Source organism: Pteropus alecto, unplaced genomic scaffold (assembly GCF_000325575.1).
Source record: "Pteropus alecto unplaced genomic scaffold, ASM32557v1 scaffold81, whole genome shotgun sequence".
NCBI classification, from domain to species: Eukaryota; Metazoa; Chordata; class Mammalia; order Chiroptera; family Pteropodidae; genus Pteropus; species Pteropus alecto.
The window spans coordinates 6460761-6477864 of record NW_006433378.1 but is presented as its reverse complement, the minus strand read 5'-3'; the positions used below and the strand labels follow the sequence as shown (position 1 = coordinate 6477864).

Genomic DNA, 17104 nt, shown 5'->3' with positions numbered 1-17104 from the left:
TGTTTCCTCTAATATTTGTACCCAGATAAATGCTTAGAGAGCTGTGAAAAATACTCTGGCGTTAGTTCTACATGGTTTCAGATGGAAGTCAATGACACATTGGAAAGTGTATCATTCAAATGTAATTTAAAACATTGAATCATAATAATTTCCTGAATTATTATTCCATTTATATTCCATTTTTCTTTTAATGGACATGAGTTTTTATATTGAATTTTGTCACCTGTGTGTAATTACTCTGGGTTTTGTCATCATCTGCTCTCAGAAGAGGAAGGATGTATCTCACCTGCCTGCCAGCCAGCAGGCACCTTGTAGAATACTGTGCCTCAAAGGAGCAGAGAAACAGAGAGAGAGAGAAAAAATGGAAAATGGTTTATAACCTTTTTCTAGCCCAGGTTGGAGGTACAATGTGGCAAAGGGGCTGGGAAGAAGGGAAATATATATTTAAATGTGGTATTAGCTTTTAGTTCATCAAGGCTCAGAGGAGGAGGAAAAACATTTTACTTTGTAATAATTATATATTTTTGCTGTGTGAATAATTATGTAGATGAGCTTAACAAGCTTTTTTTAAAGTTTTTTTTCCTATCGAGGACCCTTTGTGTTTTAAAGACTCATACTGTACATGAGATAAAGTTGAAAGAAAATCACATTTATTTTCATAGAGAACATTTTTTTCACAAATTTTGTATCAGTAAATAATAAACTTTTTTAAAAAACAGAACAAGAGTTTATATTTAGAAACATGTTCATAAATATTATGGATTGTTTTTAAGATATTTTATGTGGCCATCAGAATGGTAGCTTTGAATTCTAAATTATATTTTGAAAAATATTTGTATGATTAATTTATACATTCTGCTTTATTGGTATATTGATGAAAGTCCCCCGCTAAATTGCTCAAGGGAGAATAATCAAACAGTAATTCATGTAATCATTTGAGTTTTAAAACTATTGTTGATCTAATTTAGAGTAATTTTTGTCTATAAGAAATTTTTAAAATTAAAAATAGGACATAATTATTGTGTTAAGGTACTGGGATCAGAGTAATTTTTCTGCCCTTCCCCATGTCATTTGAAAATTTCTGTAGGTAAAGATTTAGGTTAACTCATTCATTTCTTCATGAATGACATCATGTTCTAACTTTTCTAGATGGTATATCTTGAAAAAGACATTTGAATATTCATCTATATATATTTTATATTATTCTGTTACTATTTAGACAAACTCAAGAGAGTTGTTCAGTCCATATTCTATTATTAAACATGCAAATAAAATCATGATAACAGTGAACAGTATATTATCAGGGAAGGGAAAGAATACCTATCTTTTTCAATATGTAATTTTGTCTAATATGTAGTCTCAGTTTATGTAGCTTTTCACTATGTCTATTGAAACTATACAGTTGAATGTGATTGCAAAGGAGATGATCAAAAATTTAGGATAGTTAACAGTGGAGAGAGGACTGGGATAAAGAAGGGACAAAAAAGTAAAACGAAGCAATTTGTGAACACTTCTGTTAAAAAGCACTTGTGCAGTTGGGAGACATGATAGTATTTATGACCAATCTTAACAACAAAAAATATTTCATACTCAAGCTTAGCCAGGAAGCAGAGCATTGCCAAGAAAAAGAACTAATGCCAAATGCAGAACGTTCTCTCATACATACATAGGTCTGTGATTTAAGTTTTCTTTATCCTTTTGTTAATAACTTTGTTTTTGCAAAAAAAAAAATTTACAAAATGCAGTTAATGGTTTTCTTCTGATATTAAGCTAGAAGATTCTGGAGAAACATAGAGAAAAATAAAAAGATTAAAATGCCTGCTAAGAGTGTCCAAGCATATTCTGGGGTCTGCTAATCTGAGGGGAAAGGTAACTAATTAAATGTGCTATGTTATGCTGCTCTTTTTCTTTTACTGAAGTTTGTTTTCTAACATTTTGCTTTTAGCCCGTCTTTATTTTTTAAATGGTGTCTGTTAAAAACAGCATTTTCTTGCAATATTTGTCACCATTGTTCTTCTATGCCAGACTTGTCTAGTGTTGTTATGTCTTTCTCACCAGCATCACATTTCAAACACAAACCTATCTTTCCTCCTTTTTTTAACTTAATAAAAAATTAATTAGACTATGAGTTGAAAAGCATATTTATGCCTCTGAAAAATTAATATTAGCATAACCCATTTTATTGCTCTTATTTCTAAAGAGGAAAGTGTAATTTCTTGTAACTGCAAAATAAGAGACTTCTTTAATCATCTTGTTTTCTTTGGCTAGATATTTACTCATATCTTTATATTTAGAAGATTAGGTTATTAATTCTTTTCCACTTGCCATCCTCCTTTAAAGGAAGCAAATAGTTGGCTATTGAAATAAAATTAAAAATTGTCAATGAGTTACAAGCTGGTCATTTAGTACCTCATTTACATTTTAATATTGGCCTGGTATTTTATGCTATTGTGGAAAGGAAGACAACTAAAGAGCTTGCTAGAGTTGATAGCAAGAATTATATTTAAAAAATTATGTTTCATATAATTATAAGCACGTTTTGTTTGTTGCATTAAAAAAAAAAAAATAGCAACAACAACCATCACCCTGTGCCTCTTTCCTTCAATGCCTTTCTTTCTTTTGCCCAAATCTGAAGTCAATTTGGAGGCAGTTAGAAGGAGATGAAAGTGATTTGCTGTGGAAGCTAGAATATTAAGTGTTCTGGCAAGCATTTGGATTTCTCTCTCAGGAGGACAGGAGCAGCGTGCCAAATTCTTACCATGCTGAAAGAGACTAACTGGGGTTGATTCTGAAAACATCTTATGCCCATGAAAACAAAGGTTCGTGAGAATTACCACAGAACTCTTCCCCTCTGTGAACCCCTGGGTTTTGCAAGGGGATTTAAAAAAAAAAACATATATTTGGAAACGTGTGTAAAGTTAATCTTCTGCTTAACTTTTCTTCAGCGCATAATGTTTGTGGTTTTTAACTGCTGCTCACTTCCCTTTCTTGGTCATGCTATTCCATAGTCCTCAAGTCCTGTCAATCCCTATTAAGTATCAATTTAATCAAAGCAGAATTCAAAGTTCAATATGCAAGTAGAAATCCATCTTCTAAAATTATATGCAAAGAAATAATCAAAAGTACAAAATCAGAGCAAAGTAGAATCAACTACAGATTAGTGGGAGGATAAGTCAGCCTGCTGGGGTTCAAATCCGTTTCATCACTTGCTGGTTGCATGGCCTCAGTCAGCTTGAGTACCTCTCCACCTCTTCATTCCCTCATCTGTCAAATGGGGCTGACATTGGATCTACCTCGTAGGAATATTGTGACATTTAAATATGACAGCACATGTAAATTATTAAACACAGTCTCTGGCACTTGGTAAATGCTCAGCAGAATTCATTATTTTTGTTATTATCATTGTTATAAATTTTTCTTTACAGAAAAATATGATGTTGAAAAATTAATATCTTAATATCAATAAAATGCCAACATATAAAGTAGTGTGCTGAACTAATTCATTTCTTTAAATGCTAAAATGAAGAGAAGTGAAATCTGAGAGGTTATAATGTAATTGACCCTGTGTATACTGTAGGACATTGCAATTCAGCATTGTTTGCCAAGAGCAGTCTAAATTAGTAAATATCTAAATGACAGAATGTTTTATGAATGCTCAGTTTTAATTCATTTAAGTACATTTAATTAATAAAACCAGGACAACAAAGCATTGTGTGATTTAATGCTTAGTGAATTTGTTTTAATAAACCCCCAAACCTAATGTTAAAAATTTTAATTACTTCTAAATATAAATAGTTCCTACTTAAGTATTTTTTCTGAAGTTTATAAGCAGGTATTATATTAATATTTCTATCATAAATAATGCAGACAAACTTTAGTCCAGCCTTTTGTTCTATGAGAAATTCCCTTTTAGTATATTTGGAGTCAAATCATAATTAGCATTATATTTCCCAGGCAACTTTGATGCCTCTCTGTGCTATTGAGATCAGCCTACTCCAAAGTCATGCTATATCAGCATTACTTTGACAGAAGGGTGTACATAAGAAAAGAGGCAGCAACCTTAGATATGGGCAGTTATATTCTAAAAGCCTTATTTCTTTTTAACAAAGAGGACTGAAATTTTTACAGCAAGCTAGATAAGCATCTTTGTGTTTGTTTATACTATTACTCTCCAGGAGAATTTTTATTTTGGGAAATACAATCCAAGACTACTTAAGGATAAACAAAAAAGTATGTACAGTTATCTTTTAGGGTTATACAATTTTCTACTTAATTAATTAATAATACTGCAAGACAGGCCCAACATAATCTGGTTTCTAAGAGTGGAAAAATTGAAGGATTTATGAATTTTTTTTTTTAATCTGGAAAAGGAAGGAAACTCTTAAAGGCTTATTAAGAGAGAAGCAAAAGGTGATTGTTTTATGGCATACAACAAAAGATTATGTGTCAGTGAGGGTCAGAGAGACTAGGTTGCCATTGGAGAACAGTTAGAATAAATTGTACTTGTCACCTCCCTGAACTCAACTGAGCATGGCTCAGTTTCTTATGACAAGTACATAGCTTACTAGAAGGGGTTAGGGACCTGAAATTATACTTATCCATTGGCTAGAAACAGTCTCAGCCTTATGTGCTATATAGGTATAGTCTTCTACTACCATCCACACCCACACACACCCCCCTTGAATTTTCAAGGGAGTTGATGTGTCTGGGTAAGAGAAGTTTAAGGCAAAGTACTAATAATTTGCTCCAACAGATAGCAGGGCACATGTTGGGGAATTGAAAAGTCTCATCCCTCAATGATAATTAGAAAAGCTGAATTGCAAGGCTGTGGTTCTAGCCTGGAAAGAGAATATTAAGGATCTAGTCTTAGGTGGAGCTATCAATAGAATATAAGATTATAAGAAAGCAAGACATACACCTTTTTATTAAAGGAGAGTAAAAAATCAAGAATGAATTGGTGCAGACAATTGGACAGGGGGTGTTGAACCCAGGCCTGAAGTCAAAACTGATCCTAACAAGCAGGGGAGAGAGGAGGAGAAGGAGAAAAGCATGGGGGCAGGAGAATGAGTTTCTAAGTGGGGAAATCATATCGCCGTTGCTTTGAGGTTTAATAAGCACTGCAATACTGAGGGCAGATACTTGATGTTCTTAAGCAGGGAGAGCATCTGGAAATTGAGCATTCTGAAGGAGAGGACTCGAAGGGAGGATAGACTGATGGGAGAGGGAGGTTTCAGTGATACAAATGTCATTGGGCCTAAGTCTTGTTGGAAGTTTCTTAGGTAATTTCTGGTAGAGCCATCTTTCTAAAATCCAATTCTTGCTTCAAATCCTCCAGGGACCCCATAGCACTGAGGGAAAAGTGCAAATTCTATAACATGGCTCACATAATCTCCAGTTCATCTTCGATTCTTGTCACTTCGTGTGAACCATTAAAAAGTAACCAGAAAATACCATCTTCTCTTAAGCTTTTGTGCTTTGGATAATGCCCTTCTGGAATTCCTTGCTTGTTATGTCCTTCTTTGCATCACACTGACCCTAACTCATCTTTTATTATTCATCATCCCTGACTGAGTCTTCTCTAGGCTCACAATAAATTCTGTGCATTCTTGCAGTTGTAGTACTTACCTTTCATGCTGATTGACCAACCAACCAGCCATTAACTGAAGTTCTTTGATGAATGAATAAATGCATGACTCAGATGAGACTCTGAGTGGACAGAATTATTGCAAAGATTTAGCCCAGTTTGATAGTCAGCTTATTTGAAGTGCCTCAGGCCTACTAATGATAGCTTCCTGTTTGCAGTGAAAGCCATCCAAAAGATTTCAAGAGATCTTCCTTAGTTGTCTTTTGTTTTTCAATAGAGCCTTTTGTAGGATATTGGAGCCTTACAAGGTCAGGATATATAGGAGAATCTCTGTTATTATGGGGCTCTGGAATCCTACTTATGCCTTTGCTGTCAAGGAAGGTTTCAGGTTCTATATTTTGGAGAGTGGAGAAATCTAAGAGAAATAATGTAGTTTTTGTCTTCAAGACCCTGGTGGAGGAACAGCATTAGGAAGACCTTCCCTAGCTGTGATTTTTATCCATGGCTACTCGACAGATATCTGAAGATAGGTAGAAAAGACTCTGTGGATTTGATGTGAAGAGTTGTTGGTATATGAAAACAGTGTGGGATTGTTATGTTTTCCCATAGTCAATGAGACTGTCTAAATCTGGGGTGGAAAATTTGTTTTGGGGCAGTGAACATACCCCGCCTTCTCCTTTTGGGTTGGGAAATGGATGGGGCACGTTGGTCTGGCCAAGGAGTCTTCCAAGTCTAAAGCAATGGGCCAAATGTGAACTCAGAGGCATAAATAAAGGGTCAGGCACTGGAAACCAGTCTGATGATCAAGAAAGTTTGTCAAGCAGAACCTGAGACAACCCCAAAACAGTGTGTAGGAGGAGGAAGTCTTTGACAGAGCAGGCTCCATCCTGGCAGGAGTCCCTCTAAAGGGGAAAGCTAAAGCTTACGCTTCTGCAGGACTCCCTAGAAAAAGAGGACTCTGTTCGTGTTGGGAGTACCTGTCATCTGATCAGCTTTTCTTTTGTCGATGCTTTCTGATGCCCTATTGAAAAGAATAGCAGTTTAAATAAAAGTGATCACATAGAATGATTATTAAATTAATACTAAAAATAGAACATTGTTCCTCAAAGTGTGTTCCAAAGGAGTCTTAAGAAATGTCATTGAAAAAGTATTCTATGGTCAAATTTTAAGTTTGGAAAATACTCTACATCCATCCTCTCTTGATGACTCACTTTACACATTTGCATAGTAGAAGCTCTGTTATTTCCAACCTCAGTTTACTATGAAACCATTTTTGGGGTGGGATAAGGGACTTACTGTAGAACATACTTTGACAATACTAAGGTAAGGATTAATGAAACATTTGATGTGGCAAAAGAAAAAAAAAAACCTACTAAAAATCAGGCAAAAATCCCTTGATTTGAACCAAAAGGAAAATTAGAAGCTGGAGCTAGGATTTCCTAAAAAGTTTAAATGAGAAAGCATCTGTAAAGCATATCATACATTGGGCCTTTGCATAGTTGGTGCTTGGTCAATTTGTTGCTGTTGTTTTGTTTTTGGTGCTTAATGGGAAGGGAGATGAAAAAGGCCTATTCTTGGCAGCTCTGTGAGAGACAGATTGCTATTAGAAAGGTAGATACCAGCTATTCCTCAACTAAGGAACCACTGCAATTTTAAAGCAAACAGTTATAGTTTCTCCTTGCTTTCAAGTTTTAGTATCTTGATAACTGTCAGTATAAAGTCAGATTTTTCTCTGTATAAAGTCAAACTATTCTCTCAATAGATTAGATAGATAGATAGGGATATATATTTCTCCCTGTGTGTACATATATTTTAATTTGTTATGCAAAATAAAAATAGAATTTGATTATTCCAAAATATTTCTCAAAATGGCAGGCAGCCACCTTTTGTAATTTTCAGAGAAAAAATATTTGAGGTAGCCAGACTCATTCAAATTGGTTTTAAATGGCTTATAAAAGCATCTAAAGCCCAGCTATCAAATGTTAGAATTAAATGGGATGGCAAAATCAAATGCCTGTGGGGTGAGGCAGGTATCCAGAATAAGTGAGTGACAGTGGCTGGATGTGAACTAAAGTAAACAGAAAAACGCATGCTCGTTAATGGAGGCAGCTGCTCCAGGAGATTGATTTTTGGGAGAATGTGGGCCATCATTTTTTAATTACTTGATTTTTAAAGTAAAGCAGAGAATCTGGATCTTTATGTAAAATCTCTCAAATTTTAAATGTTGGTACTAAATTAAAAAACAAAAATTCTGCAAGTCAACTAAAACATGTTTAGGGACCAGTTTGCAACTTCTAAATTAGGCAAATATAAGACTGCCCATAGCAGAACCCAGGTGAGTCTTCATACCAGCTCAGCCCTGTGTTCTATTTGTTATTGAACATTGCAAAGATACTAGTGTATAATTGATGTTCCTAGTCAATCCCTTAACTGAGCTATTTTGATGAACCTTGTAAACATCTGCTTAAAATTAATTTGAGACCACAGTACCATTATTTAACGATCTAAAAAAGTCACTTTATTTCCTAATGGCATTGCAAGATTTGGGTTAGAAAATGTGTGGTAAAATACCGATGGCAGAAAAACCGGCCAAAAGTTAAATAGATTTCTTAACTGTAAGAATATTTTGGTGATTATATTTTTTATGTGATTTTAATTGGTAGTTGAAGGATATTTGACAACTTTATTAGATATGTACAGCAGTAGGTTGAATTTTTGAATAAACACTACAACATTTCTTTTCCTTTATTCTCTTTAAATAGTGAAATGAAGAGCATGTAAAATATCTTGTCGAAAAGATTCTCTGGGTATTCTTAAATGTCACTGCATTTTAAATGAAACTCTTTGAATGATCTCTGATTTGGAAGTAACTTAATTTTCCCTTGATTATGAAATATTTTGAGAAGAAAATAAAAGTCTTTCTAACAAATGTTTTTTCTTCCCTTTATTACTCCTTGGCAACCTTCTCCTCTTTTTCTTCTCCCTCCCTCCTTGCCTGTTTTCAACAGCATTTATCATGCAGTCAGAGAATTCTCTAATGAGAATGTTCTTCATACTTTCCAGGTCACACAAAGAGAAGCTGATTACTTGCCTCTCTCTGCTTCCTCTCATCTGCCTTCTTTCTTTACTCTCTTTGTCACATTGTAATGTAACTGTCTTTTTCACTCTCTCCTACATCTATCCATGAGTCACCTGAGGTACTAATCTTTTATTTCCAAACTTTAATGATGCCAGGTATGGTATCATGTACATAGTAGGCACATAAAACATATTATTCTGCGAGTGATTTTTATTTTTTTTCTTCTTGGCGTTATTATAGTTTTATCAGAAGATAAAAATAGTAACCCAAAGCTGTCACATTTTCTCTTTTCCTTTTATTGAACCAAAGTTACTATTGCTTCAAATCTGGGAAGAAAAAGAAACTTCAAATTGTAATGATCCTGTGAACATCTTATGGTTGCATGCATTATTCTAGAAGTGCACATACAGCTTTCTTGAAATTTTTCAACGAAAAACAGATGTATAGACTGGTTTTTAAAACAATTAATGTAATCTAATGACATTTTGGGGTGTATTTTATGTTGTGTTTCAAATGCACTTATTATTTTCATTGTTTCAAACATTAATTTATAAATTATTTGCTAATCTATTATCTATTCTTTAAAAGAAGTTAAGTCTCTTATTTTCACTTGTACATTATGGAATATTTGTAAAGTAGAAAGTAGATGAAAAAGTTTGCCCTTAATGTTACTTCCTAAGACAACTGATTAACTTTTTAAAATATGTTCATTATATTATGCAAAGAACCTCAAAAGTCACATTTTAAAAAGTTTATTTCAATGAAAAAAAAGATTTAGAAACAAATTTCACAATCAAAATATTATTCTTTCTATCAAATCTTAATAAAAGTTTTTAATAATGTTTTATAGATATTTTGCAATTGCAGGGTATGATCATAAATAAATATAGTTAGCTAAGGAAAAACATATACCTAAATATCACTGAAGACATTCTTAACAGCCTTAACAGCCTTAACATGTCATAACCACCAACAGTAAAGAAAGAAGAGAAGGCCAACTGAGCAGCAGCCCCTTAAACAGAGTAGCCATGTGTTTCTGTATTTGGAGAACAACAGTTTTTTCCCTTCACTCAAGGTAGAGATCAATTTTTTAATAACACTAGTCTTTAGAATGCGGTTCACAGTTCCTCTTAACCTACTGAATGATTTCTAGCTTATATTATAAAAGTTTTCATAGTCAAAAAAATGCCTAAATCATTTTGATTATATAGTTTTAAAAACATTTAATTATGCAATTTGACATTCTGATTTTTAAAAATCTAACACAATGTAAGCATTTTTCTTTTATCACACACACAATATAAAATTATTTTTAATGGCTAATATTGCACTGATTAAATCGATTAACCGCTTTCTTACTGAACATTTGTATTACTGTTGGACTTTTGCTACCACAAATTACTGCAGTGAATGGCTTTCCTCAAAGCCAAAGCAAACAAAAAAGTTTTCTGTTATTTAGATCTATTTCCTTAGGCTAGATCCCAGCAGTGGAATTCCTGGGTCAAAGAATATAAATATTTTTAAGCTTCTTAATGCATATTTTCTAAATGCTTTGTAAAAACAGTCTATAAAAATTTAAACTCCCACAAATAATGTAAGAGAATACTGTTTCATTGTATTTGCCAATATTGGACAAACTCATTTTTGTTGTCTTTGTTAATTTATTAGATTAAAATGTTGTTTCAATTTCCATTTTTCTGAATTTTAGTGATGTACATTTTTTTTTGGTAATTTTTAATTCAAGATATTTCTTTTCTCTGAATTGCCTGAGTTTATTTCTCTGAATTTATTGTCATTTGCTTATTTAATTATATGTTTTCCATTCTTAAAGACTGGTAGAAAGCATTGTCTTCAAACTAACCTCTTAGAAGTTAATTTTAAGGTTGCTGTATGATAGATTCTGGGCCATACACTATTAGTTAGGACTTTTGTTTGTGACTAAAATCTAGCTTGAACTAGTTTAGACAAAAAGTGTTTAATAGATTGTAGATTTCAAAGAAAAATTGAACCTTGGAAGGGCCTATGAAGCTAGGCCTCTCAGGAAGAACCTAAGATATCCTGAGTAGTTTCTTTGCCATAATCAAATGTTTTGATTGATTTTTTGTTGCAGTTCTAATTTTTCTCCTTGATATTTAGGTGCCTTTGCCTGTCAGATCATGGCAGGATACAATCCTGAAAATCTCCTACTTCATTTTTTTAGACCCTGAACTTCCATCCATCTTCTTAGATTGCTGCAGAACCAGTTTGAGAGAAAGACTAAAAATAAGTGAATCCTTAGAACCAAGAGCTTGCCAAAAAAGAGCATATAGGTTACAGGTGGTAAAATTCCCCAATGATGTGATTAGCTTTCTTATATTTTCTAAAATGTCTGATTATAAATGGAGGGAAGATAAAAGGGAGTTTTAAAGTACTTTCTTTTAGAATATTTTTATTATGAGTAATATTAATAGATGATCCAAATGAAAATTATTAAGAAGAGACCCTAATACCTTTCCTAAATTTGTTTTACAACTCTGTGATTCTCACACAATCTATTTTAATAAACTTGGCTGAGAGAAAAACTGGGAAATAGATAAAGATAATAAATGTATTATTCTCCTGGTTGCATTGGCAAGAGGGTTAGAGTACGAGTCATCTATTCCTAGTCAGGACTATCTCCGCTAGAACATGTTGTTGTCCCCACTATTTTCAGGAACACCCTGATGTGAAGACTAGACAACAGCATGTCCTCACATCAACACAGTGTTCAAATTTTGTGCAGAATTATGACTGTTTGAGAAAACTGTGTGCTTGCACAGTACATAGTGCATTGCAATATTTTGTGGCATGTCATTTTTAACCATATTAGTTTGATTTGAAAGAAGTGAAGTGGACTTAGCGTAGCTAGAACAGAGTGAACTAATGTGACCTAACTTTCCAGGGAGTATTGTCAGAGGGCTTGAGGTGCTGTTTATATGTAACATTCATTTGGGGAAATACTAAAAGAAGTGACCTTGGAAAGTGTTTTAATGTTCATCTTTTTAAAAAATTATAAAAAGGAAATATAAAAACATAGGTTTACAGTTCTTTTTTGGGTGAATCTTAACAGTTGAAGTGGGCTTTTATTAAGGAATATTTAATACAAAATTTACTCCAGCAGTATTCTATATAAGCTTAAGTTTCCTTCTAATGTTTCTGGGTCCCCCCTGCCCATTTATCAATCTTAGATGCGATTATATATACATAATGAGACTGTCTAGGTGTTTTTTAAGTTCTAATTTTATTTTATTTTTTATTTTTATAAATGTTTACTGAAATATAACATACATAGAAAAAAATGCACAAATAATACAGGTACAGCTAAATTAAATTTCACAAAGTGAATTTTCCATGTAATCAACATATTAACATCTCCCTAGAAGCTCTCTTGTACCTCTTTTACTGTCATCCATCCAAAGAAAACCACTGTCTGGACTTATAACACCATATTAATTTTGCCTGTTTTTGAGCTTTATAAAATTGGAATTATATGGCATATATTCTTTTTCTTTCATTCAACATTGTGTTTGTGAGATGCATCCACGTTGTTGTGCTATTCGTTCATTCTTATTGCTGTTCAGTTTTCTATGGTATGCATATGCCACAATGGATTTATCTATTCTACAGTGTAGGCATTTGGGCTGTTCCAATTTCGAGCTATTGTAATCAGTGCTGCCATGAACATTCTTGTGTATCTCTTTGGTGAATATATGAACATATTTCTGTTGGGTATGTACTAGGTATGGAAATTCTGGGTTATGTGGTTATGAATATGGCCAGGTTTAATAGATCCTATTATTTATTCAAAGTAGTTGTATTAATTACATTCCTACAAGGAGTGTTTGAGAACCTTTATTGGTCTGTAAATTGCAGTTTGCTTTTCTTTCTTCTTGGTAATAAATTTTGGTATTCTTTCCATGCTAGGACAGAGATCTACTTCATTCTTGTTTTTTATTTTTTATATAGTATTGTATAGAAACATGCGTTATTTAATATTCCTCTAATATTGACCATGAAAGTTGTTTCTTTTTATTTTTGCTGTTAAAATATTGCACAGTTTTCAAATTAAAAATGCGCCCACCTTTAATACCACAATTTATACTACAGATATATTTGACATATACATATCGTTCATGGTATATGTACAAATGATTCTTTTTTTAAAACTTTTTATTTTAAAAATAATTTTAGACATATAGAAAGTTACAAAAATAGTACAGAGAACTCCTATATACCAAGCTTCCCCTAATGTTAACACCTTATACAATTATGGTATAATTATAATCAAGGAAATTAACATTAGTACAATACTGTTTACTAACCTACATACTTTATTTGGTTTTATCGATTTTACCACCAACATCTTTTTTTCCAGTCCAAGATTCAATCTAGAATCACACTTTCCATTTAGCGATTATATCCTCTTAGTCTTCTTTGATCTATTACAGATCCTCACTCTCTTTGTCTTTCATTATCCAAGTCTTTTGAAAAGTACTGATTAGTTACTTTGTAGAATACTTCTCAATTTGGGTTTGTCTAATGTTTACTCATAATTATATTTAAATTATTTATTTTGGGCAAGAATACCACAGATGTGATGTGCTCTTCTCAGTGAGTGTATCATATGAGAGGTATGTGATGTCAATATGTCTTATTATGGGTGACATTTAACCTTGATCACTTGGCTAATGTGATGTTTGCCAGGTTCCTCCACTGTCAAGTCATTATTTTTCCCTTTGCAATTTTAGTAAATATCTTTGGGATAGATATTGTGAAAATATTCAAATATTCTGTTTCTCTTCAAACTTTCACCCACTTTTGAAGCAACTCTCACAGTAGATTTTTCCTGCAGTCATTATTACTATGCTCTTCTAATGATGATTTCTTCTTTCCCTCATTCCTACTACATTTATTAAGTGAAATTTCTCATGAGGGAGAGCAGTTCTTTCTCTTCCATTTATCTATTCAGTTATTTATTAATATAAGTATAGACTCATTCACTTTTATTTTGTGGGTTATAATCCAATACTTTAGTTATTTATTTTGTTACTCAGTTGTCTCAGTTTGGGCTATAAGGATCTCAGGTGGTACTTGTGCCCTTTCAACATGTCCCTGTCTCCCTTTGAGCTCTTCCTTACTTTCAGGTACCACAGAATGTCCTAGGCTCATCTTAATTTTTCCCTGCCCCAACCCTGTAATCAACCAGTTCTCTAAGATACCTTGGTTTCTTTAACTGGGGAATGGTATTTAGAAACCAAGATATGGACACTGGATATGCTCATCGCCACTGAGTTAGCCTTGCTTCTGAGAATTCATTATTTTTTGCATTTACATTTTTCTCCTGGGTCATGACATTTAGAATATCCATTCATTGATTTTTTTATATTAAATACATTTAAGGCTATAAGTTTTCCCCTGAGTACTTTGATATATAACGTTTTCATGATCATTTATTTCTAAATAGTTTATAATTTCCATTTTTATTTCCTTTTTAGCCCAAGTTTTATTAGATATATGTTTAAGTTTCATGTATGTAGGTGTTTTGACTGCCTTTTTGTTGTAAATTTTTAATGTAATTTTATTGTGGGTGATGAATGTGGGTATATATACATTTTTCTTTTTTAGGGTATATTAAAATTTCAGTTGTGGCTAATTACATGGTCAATTTTTATGATTATACCACCACGTGTTTGGAAGAAACGATCATTAGATATAAGTCCCAATTATAGCCATATATCAAGCTTGTTAATTATGTTATTCAAATACCCCATATCTATACCTATTTTTCATGTCACTGTGACCATTTCATTTCTGTGAGGTATGTGTCAATACCTTTCACTATGATTATTAATTTGTTCTCATTGGATTTGTAACAGTTTTTTCTTTATATATTTTGAAGCTATGTTTTGGGTATATAAAAGCTTATAATTATCTTCTTTTCTTGGTGGATTGGAATTTTTATCAAAATGAAAGAGTTGTTGATACATTTAATGTTTTGCTAGTTATAATATTAATATATTTTTAAATCATTTTTAAAGCATCTGTCTAGCATATATTTTCCTAACTTTTTGTTTTCTACATTCCTCTGTTAAATTTTTTTTAGAAGTGACTTTTGATAACATTTTGGCAAACTTTTTTTCTCTTAGTATGCTAAGAGAAATACTAGTCAGGGTACAAAGTAGGACTGAAAATAGGAGGATTCATTTCAAATATTTTAAAGATGCCTTTAGGCTTTCAAGAACTCTTTCTTTCCACCCTACCTCTCCAAAGACTTAGAATTACCTTGTTCTATTCCGGCAGGGGGCCTAGGTACTAGCAAAGCAGCTAGTTCTCAACCTGATTATTCCACAGTGAAGCCCATCGTTTAACATTTTCTATACACACACACAAGCTTACAGACAGCATTTCAATGCCTCATTCATTAGGTTTTTAGTAAGAGAAAATAGTATAATAAGTACCCCTTAACACAGATTCAGAAATTACCCAGATTTTTCCGGCAGGGGGCCTAGGTACTAGCAAAGCAGCTAGTTCTCAACCTGATTATTCCACAGTGAAGCCCATCGTTTAACATTTTCTATACACACACACAAGCTTACAGACAGCATTTCAATGCCTCATTCATTAGGTTTTTAGTAAGAGAAAATAGTATAATAAGTACCCCTTAACACAGATTCAGAAATTACCCAGATTTTGTCATATGTGTTTCAGTGTTTCATCTGTCCTTTCTTTTTTTTTTTTTTTTTTTTTAAGTAATCCAAGGGTTGTCAATTTTTTTAACCTTCTCAAAGAAACAGCATATGTGTTTCAGTGTTTCATCTGTCCTTTCTTTTTTTTTTTTTTTTTTTGCTGAAGTAATTAAGGGAAATCCAAGACTGCATGCTATTTTCACCCCTATTTACTTTAGTGTGATGTACCATTTTAAAAAATATAACAACAGTGTTATTATACCCAAGTTAGCAACAGTCCCTTGGTATTATCTAACTCCCAGTCCGTAATCAAATTTCCTCAATTCTTAAAAAAAATTGTTTTACAGTTTATTTGTTTGAATCTGGTTCTATACAAGGTCCTCATGTCACATTTGATAGTTACTTTTCTTGCTTCTCTTTTATCTAGAACATTCCCTTTTCTCCCTTTGTCGTCATTATCATGTAGAAACTGGAGCAATTGTCCTTTTAAGTGCCTCATTCATAAATATAATAGACAACAGAGGATCTTCAGATTTTTGAGGGAAGCCTCAAGTGTGCAAGACAAAAAAACAAAACAAAGGGAAAACTAAAAGAAACAGAAGCCACAGTGAACGAGCTGAAGGAAACTAAAAACACACTATAATTGATATCCTTAAAAAATAAGAAATTGTATCCATGAAAAAAAGAACAAGGGGTTGTAAAAAAAGGGGTCCTTTTGGAAAATAAGAAAGAATTCGTGGTAAATTAAAATATGGTAGCAGAAATTAAATATTTCACAGGCAGGATGAAAGATAATGAAAGTGGAACAAAATGTCAAAAGTGGCAATGAAAGGTTAAGAAAATTAGAAGACTTACCCAGGAGGCCTCGCATCCAAAATAATAGAAAAATATTCCAGAAAGAAAGCAGAGACAATGGAGGGGAAGGGAATTATTTTCCCTTGGTGGAAAATTCCTGAAACTAAAGACCATTAGTTTCCAAAGCAAATATTCACCATGTACACTATCATGATAATATATTGTGATCAAATTTAAGAATATAAAATGAAAAGAAAAAATTTTTGAAGCCTCTGAACTGGGGTGGGGGTGGAGTAGGGAGGGCCTACCTTGTATCATACAAAGAAGTAGGCGTTAAAATGTCATTGGACTTCTGAGAAGCAGCATTGGAAGTTAGCAAACAGTGGAACAGTGCCCTGATTTTCTGATGAAGAATATTTTTCTCATCTGTGATTCTAAATTCAGCTAAACTGTCCAGTCTGAGATAAAGACATTTCAGATATTCCAGGTCTCAAATTTACCTCCCATGCACGAAAATCTCCTAGAAGACTTATTCCACCAAAAGGAGTAAACCTAGGAGGAAGACTGTAGAACCAGGATACAGCTCTCACGTGAAAGACAGCTGAGGACACTTCTTGAAATGAAAGGGAAGGGAAGTCCCAGGATGACAGCTGTATAGTCAAACCAGAGTATAACCAAGGCAAACAGGGGAATGGAGAGCTCTAGGAAGTCTGTCTCCTAGAAAAGAAATGATGTGGAAGAATTATCTACTGTGTCTGAAGGTACTGAGAGAGGAGAATTATACCTGTCAGATTTGGAAGAAGTGTCAGTGATAGGTAACAGAAAATTAAGAAAGAAGAAAAGGAGATGGTTTTTAATCCAGAGACAACAAAAAGTTGTACAAAAAAAGAAATATGATCATGGAATAACATGTGGTTCACTAGTGAAGAATAATGTAATTAT

General features: G+C 33.1%; 1 protein-coding gene across 13 annotated transcripts in view; it reads left to right on the top strand.

Annotated features, from left to right (window-relative positions):
* LEKR1 (leucine, glutamate and lysine rich 1) overlaps window positions 1-17104 on the top strand; it is a 170540-nt gene that overhangs the window by 39319 nt on the left and 114117 nt on the right. The gene's annotated exons all lie outside the window — the stretch shown is intronic.